Below are 7,317 nucleotides of genomic sequence, written 5' to 3' on the forward strand. Positions count from 1 at the left end.
CAGGTCTCCAAGATTCTTGCCTGTTATCATTATATCATTTAATTTAACTCTGCTGCACAAAAATAGCATTTGACTCATTTTCTATACAAGGAATTTCCACTTTCAATGTTAAAATTGGCCTGCGTACCATTAATTGTGCCACAGTATTTGTATGTTAACATCTATTCTTTACCAGTTTTTATGGTAGAATATCCCTGTGGCCACTGAGCAAAAAGAAAGGCTAGAGGGACTATGAGGGAAGAATTTAGTCTTCTGTGTCACCAGGGTTTTTTTGGCGATGTTTAAAACAAAAATAAAAGAACTATTTAAATAAAGTTATTGCCATAGATTTCTGCTGTATGCAGATGTTCCTCCCTGTTGCTGAAATACATCACAAGTTATATTCTCTGTAATTCCATTATTTAAGGGGCAATAAAAAAATGTACAGTTAAGGGTAGGAATCCCATGATCCGTTCTGTGGAGGCAGGACTGCAGTGGGACAAGACTTCCACTACAAGTGTAACCCACTGCGAACCCTGCAGCCCGATCCCAGGGATGGGGTCATTTACTTAATCAGGACAGGCGTCCCGGCACCTGTAGTAGTGCATCAAGGGCATCCACCCTCCAAAGGAGACGGAACTCAGAGCAGTATTATACCGCTCTGAGAGGGAAGCCCGAACCAATGAGGGGGGCAAACGACAACAAGGCCAAAGGTTGAGTTAAAATTTGAAGGAACGCCGAAAGGCCCCTTTGGCCATCCTTCTGGGATCTGTTGCCATTTGCTTTTGGAGCTGCAACCCCCCCACTTTAGGCCCTTAATGGGACCAACATTTGCTCTCAGCAGCAGACATTAATCCTGCTGCGCATATTAAGGGCACTTCGGGTGGAAATTCTGGGGAATGCCCCCGCCCACCACAACACGCCCCGAAGTTCTGGAGCAACTTAATGTGGGTAGCAGTAGAAGAGACTGCCCCCTCCCCCCGCAGCGCACAACTGATCCATTTTGTATCAATGAGGCAGAAACCTGGTCAATCCACGTCCCACTCCAAATTACAGACCCCCTTCATCGGAGGTCAGCCCCAACTGAACCCCCAAAAATCATGGAACTTCAGGGCTTTAGCATTTCTTTTGCACCAATGTAAATTGGTCAAAGGAAATTGGTCCTATGGACCAAATTTATTTTCATTTCATTGTCTCTGGGCTCCAACTGAGCTAATAGCATAACAATAGAACACTGGGATGGAAATTCGTACGAGCCCATTTTTGGGCATACAATCCCTGCACTTGAATGCTGAGGTCTGAGGCACCCCCAATATTGGGCCTCAGGCTTCATTTCAATGGAGCAGCCAGCCAGTGAAGAGGACACCAAGATTGGGCATCTGCTAGCATCGCAACGGCTCTCAGGTAAGTGAAATCTCCAACAACAATTAAAAGCTGAAGGAATCAGACTCTATACTTGTAATAGTTCATTTTCAGTGCCGGAGAGGTTGACTAGCAGTAATTAACACTTACCACATTGTTAAAAGGGTACTTAGACTGAAATGAACAAGACTTAACTTACTGTGGTGAGTTTAATTAATGTCTACAGTGCAAGTACAGCAAATTCACGCCGTTCAATGCTATTCAGTAGTGGGCCAGTCAGCAAGATGCCATTTTCAAGAAGGTAACAGGGGAACAGCACAACTCGGACAGCAACTTTTGGATATTTGAGTTTAACCGCGCATCTGTCCCTCGCCTGAAGTTGCTGTACCATTTGCACATAAATATCAACGAACGGCATTAGCCTCACCGTTATTGTGACAGCAAATTATGGCCCAATAACTGGAATTGTTGTATCAGACGATGCAGAAATTTTAAATGATTCTGACTGAAAAAGAACCCTCTGAAGTTTCCAAAGCTCTAGGCTGAATAATAGGAATTTGCTTACTCAGTTATAAAGGTATCGACTTTATACCATCTGTCAGTGTAATAATTTATTTAAAGATTTGTTTCATACTTTTTTAGCCTACCTGTAAAGTAACATCACACAGCAGTTCAAAGGACTGCATTTTGCCCTAAAGCAATTGCATTCAGCTCTCATCTTAGAGTCTCTGCTGTTCACTTGACTGGTAATGTAATGGTTATAGAGCTCGAGAGCAAAAGCATAGTCAGATATGGTTCAAATAGCGAGAGAGAATAAAAGACAGGAGTTAAACTACAGAAACACCAGCAGAGTGTCTCGTCTCACTATAGGGCTGACAAGTTGACATATCTTATGCTTCATTTAAGAGGGCGGGTTAGGAAGTCTTGGAGGAGGAGCACCAATCCCCCCCCCCCCCACACCCCCCAATGAAATACTGTAATACTAGAGTCAATTTGAAGACTTCAAACAGTTACACGCTGGCTGTTGTGTTAACACCAATCCTTTTGTTGCAATTTGTGTGCTGGAACAAACTCTTGAGTTACGGTGAGTTTATTTAACTGTAGCAAGCTGGTGAGGTGCAGCTCATTGAGGTTGTTAACTGCAGAGACACCAACCTGCTGCCAAGTAGGATCTGCTGTGCTGTGACACTAATGAGATCCAGATCGAGAGGCTAGACTGCTGTGATCTCCCTTAACCACTGCACTGCAGGGTGAGTATGTTTTTGCTTTTATCCTAAGGAGAGAGAAAGAAAAAAAGTATTTGAAAATGGCCAGGAATGACTAGACTGATCCAAGATTAGTTGAATCATGTGACAGATTTGTAAATTTAGCCCTGGACAAATTTATCTAGATTTTCCTGTGCAGCCTTCTATCAGTAATGGTTGAATTGCTCAAATATAATTGGATGAAGTTAAAGGATATAATGAGTGAAAGAATAAGATAACATTGAATGCTGCTGACAAAAAATGTGGCACTCAACCCAGATTAGTTAATCTCATGACAGATCTGTGACTTTGTTTGCCTTGAATAAGGGTGTCTTCAAAGAAGGTGAGTAGAGCCTGTTAAGCAGGTGACAGTCACTTTTCCCAGTTGATAAACTTAAAGGAGGAAGTGTGGAAGAATGCTGTGAAATTGTTTTGATCCATTCGCTATATATACATATGACTATTTCCTAAACTGTTCTTTATTTTCCTTGCAAAGATATGACTAGAAGAAATTGCTGTGGATTTTTCTAGATTCTGCTGCGTACTAAATTGTGTAGGTTCAATTGCACACCTGACAGTAATGGCATTAAAGGACTTCTCAATCCATATTGCTTTAGACATTATCCTCAATTGTATTTATTCTTTAGTGCACTCCATGGGCATACAAACCACATGAGACGTAGCAAAGCCCTTTGGAATTTCATTCATTATTGTCACAAGGCACAGCTTTCATCTGATTTAATGTTCCATCAAAAAAGATTGTTCAAAAAGGTGAAGACTTTCAATAGAAGAAAAAGCTAATGGTTTTACAGCCTTCTTCTGTTTGTCAGAAAAATAAAATACAATTTTAGAACAGCACGAGACTACCATTAATGTTTATGTGTAAACTGTAATCAGAAAGGTAGCTGATAGGAGCTGTCCTGTTCAATAGTCTTTAAAGAGGGAAACAGTTTTGGAAAATGGATGGAATTACAATTGGAAAAGAATCACACTATAAACACATTTTGCTTATTGTATTAACAGTGAATGGTGCTATTATTCACTATCCTATTTTCTATACAAGTGGATTAGAGTAAGATCTGCAATACAGTCAGCATTCCCCTAAACCATTGAAGATCTTTAGTGTTATAGTCACCATGTTATTAGCATATGAAGATTGCTGAATATACCAAGTTGTCTAATACAATTTTTATACTTCAATGTTATGAAAAAGAAAAATTACTACATGAATAAAATATAATCGCCATCTTCATTAATTTATATTATTTAGACAAATGGGATGGAATTTTAGAATTTGTTTTAGATCTGTGAAGCATGATAGTTTTACTTGGTATATTTTAGAAGCATTTACTCAAAATAAAACAATGTATTAGCTCATGTATATGTTTTTTCAAAAGATTTGGTCAAATAATCTGTTCAAGTGACTTATCATTAGTAACTGAAAGTCCTTTTTTCTCGGTGTATGGACATTGATGTCAATTTGTTTAAAGCTATGCCAATTTGAAGCCTGAATTAATTCAGGATAAAACATTTCAAACCACATCTGGTTAACCTGATGCCTTGTAATTTAGCACCTCTCTGTTATTATTATACAAGAGAAACAGATAAGTTTGAAGTTTTTTTGTGTGAGACTTTAATCACTCATGCTGGGGTTCCTTTATGATGGCAGCAGTTTATTTAATTTCACAGCTTTGGGGGAGAGCAATTTCTAGAGCTGCTCCCTCCCACTAGGAGTGTTTAGTTTTTGAGAGTTCCTTCAGCTGTTAAATGGTCACTTGGTGCAGCACACATGAAAGGTAGTCATGCACTAAATGCCTTCCCATCAGCCTGCATTAGGCTGCGTTTGATGTATTCCGTGTGAAATTGATTTAATTGATGAATTTATTTGTGCCCTGATCATTCTTTCCAGCATTTCTAAAAGCATGAGTCATACATCCACATGAAATAACAGTATTTAGCAGTGGTGCTTGATTATACATTATTCACAAGCTTTTAATTAGATCACATTTGTGCTGCATAGGGTACAGGGATCTGAAATCATCTTTGGCTTATTTGTAGTTTTTTTCTGCATCAATGCATCATTGAATAATATTGTGCAGTAAATTAAACTGTTTTGGTTTGAGGTTTTTCCCCCCTCATTTTTAATCCCTTGAAATGGATTTTCAATAAGGAGCTAAATGATCCATTAAAAACGGATTTGGCAATTTGTGGGAGGTGCACACATTTAGTAATCTTTAGTAATCTTATCCAGCTTGCAAGGAAGGTTCATGTGTTTGGCACATTATACATTACCTATTGCCCATAAATGAAACGTAACAATCAATCTTTGGCTGAACAATTTCTAAACATCTGAATCCAAGATATTGAGATTATACCAGAGGTGGTTTCTTTAATGAACAGACATATGACTGAAGGTTTATGCTTTATATGATCAGAAAAAAATTGATTGGCAGGTTCCATCAATGGCTCAATTGGTAAATGCATCACTTAAGTGTGATACTGAGCCATATGGACCAGGAAGATTGCAGAGTCGATCCCTGGTCTGTGCTGAGTTGGCTGACACCATTTTCCTTGGGCTAGCAAAAAGCAGACAGGGTTCCCACTTTTGATCACTGTCCAGTGACTCCTGCTGAAAAAAGAGCATGCAGTGTTTAGTTGAGGACAGGGACAGGCTTAGCTGATGTCTTAATGGAATATTGATGTCTTCATATGTTGATAAGCACAAGCATAATTCAGGCACAACTGTACTCTAGTTGCACCAAGATGCAGAAACCCACTTTTCATGCTGGCCTGATTATGGCCTAGAGACCTACTAATACTGCAGGTAACTGTGACTCCGATTATTCTATCCCACCAAGTTTGAGAGTGAACTGTGGAGAAATACACACAGCATCAAATAAGAGCCCCATGTCATTCAACCGGAAGAGCTGTTTATTTATGAGCTAAAATATAGTTTCCTTTCTGTGATTTGCTTTTCTACTTTCAAACATTAAAATATGGGGCCATTTCATACTTGGTGTAAAATCCATCAGTTTATACTGTGCTGCAGATATTACTTCACTGAAGCACAGGGAACACTGAATCTTGCCAGCATACTTCCCTGTACATACTCCAATTCTGCTCGGAAACATAATCCTATTTTATTCCCAATGGTCTGGCATAAGCCCTGCTTTGCTCCTGAACTTTGGAAATTGCACTTTGGCACAAACAGCACTGCTGCCTTGCTCTAGAGGTTAAAATTGTGCCCACAGAGACGTAACGAACATAGCAACAAAGGAAAGTACAGGCCCAGAAAAGACCATTTCAGTCCATAAGTCTGGTCCAAATGTTCAAAAAATATCAACTGCACTCTGTCTTTTATATCCCTCAATCACTTCTTTCACAACAAGCTATTCAGCTACCTTTTGAATTTACTGACACTATATACCTCCACTATCTCCATGGGCAGTCTGCTCCATATATTCACCACCTTCTATGTGAAATAGTTATATCTAAACTGTTCACTTTGCCTCTTCTGAGCTTCAAGAATGCTTCTTTTTGGTCAATCATCTATATGTTGGAGTTAATTCAGTTGGTCAGCTCCAACTCTTGCCGAAGCTAACCTTTATGAAGACAGAAATTCTAAAAATACATATCAGCATAGTCAGTATTTGAAAGAGAAATATAGGTTAATGTTCCGCATGAAGCCCCAGCATCAGAACTAAGATCTAATCAAGTTTCTCAACTGAAACATTAGCTTGTTTTTCTCTTTCAAGCGCTGATTTACTGCTATGCATTTCCATGATTTTCTGTTTTTATTTCAGTATTTGCATTTTTTCTTTCTAATTCTAACCTTCTACTCTCCACCTGTGTTGTTAGTTTTAAGGACATCTCTAGTTAATCAATCATCGATCATTGAATCATCTTAAATAGTAGTACACCGGTCCTCTTTAACAGTCACGTTACATCGACTGGGTTCTGTATACTTCACCCCTCAATCCAGCGTTAATGTTAAGTGTTATTCCACCCAGCTCTTAATCTACCTTCAAAGTGTGTTTAACAGCACCATCCAAAGTCTGAATTGTAATACATATATCTTTAATCAAGATAAAGTACTTTGAGACATACTGTAATAAAAGCATGTCTGAGAATGTGCAGAACATGTGTCTGTACCATCCTCTGAAAGAGTGCTGCTAATTGCAGTGTTATGGAGCAGTGGTGAGGCAGCAACCACATAAGAACATTGCTCTTTCTTTGGGTTTTTTTGGTGAACATTCTGAAGTTGAAATGCAACCGTTGGAATGTGTGCTTTAAATAAAACAGGCAGCGAGATACTGACTGAGGATCAGTCATTTTGTGGCAATGGAGTAGCAAGACAATAGGGCCTCAGTTTATATTTTTACTCACCTGCCTCGTGTACTTCATAAAATATATTTGCCTTAACAGGATGAGCTGGATGGGGGGTTTGTATTGTGGAGGAGTGTTCCAGGTATTAACAGCACTATTATATTAACATAAGGTTATTTATTGTGGAGAAACCAATGTAGGGGTTAAATTGGGCTCCTAAGGCCTAATACTGGTGGGGAGGATGCGCCTGCGAGACAGCCACCAAAGAGTTCATTAACACTGGCTGAAGTAGACATTGCCCCTTTGCATATGCAAATAAGCGGCCTAATGCTGGTTTCCGGTCCCCACTCCAACATTGGTTTGCCCTAAAACCAACCATAAACATCGCAAAAATAAAAAAAAGTTA

General features: G+C 39.2%; 1 protein-coding gene across 1 annotated transcript in view; it reads left to right on the forward strand.

The window, feature by feature from the left end:
- The first annotated feature begins 2,366 nt into the window (after positions 1-2,366).
- Positions 2,367-7,317, forward strand: part of fgf10a (fibroblast growth factor 10a) — a 238,236-nt gene continuing 233,285 nt past the window's right edge. The window contains exon 1 of the mRNA XM_085972675.1: positions 2,367-2,591. The gene's annotated coding sequence lies outside the window, so the exon portion shown is untranslated. The remainder of the gene's footprint in view (positions 2,592-7,317) is intronic.

Source organism: Somniosus microcephalus, chromosome 2 (genome assembly GCF_052327205.1).
Source record: "Somniosus microcephalus isolate GS21.2 chromosome 2, FLI_Smic_1.0, whole genome shotgun sequence".
Taxonomy (NCBI): Eukaryota; Metazoa; Chordata; class Chondrichthyes; order Squaliformes; family Somniosidae; genus Somniosus; species Somniosus microcephalus.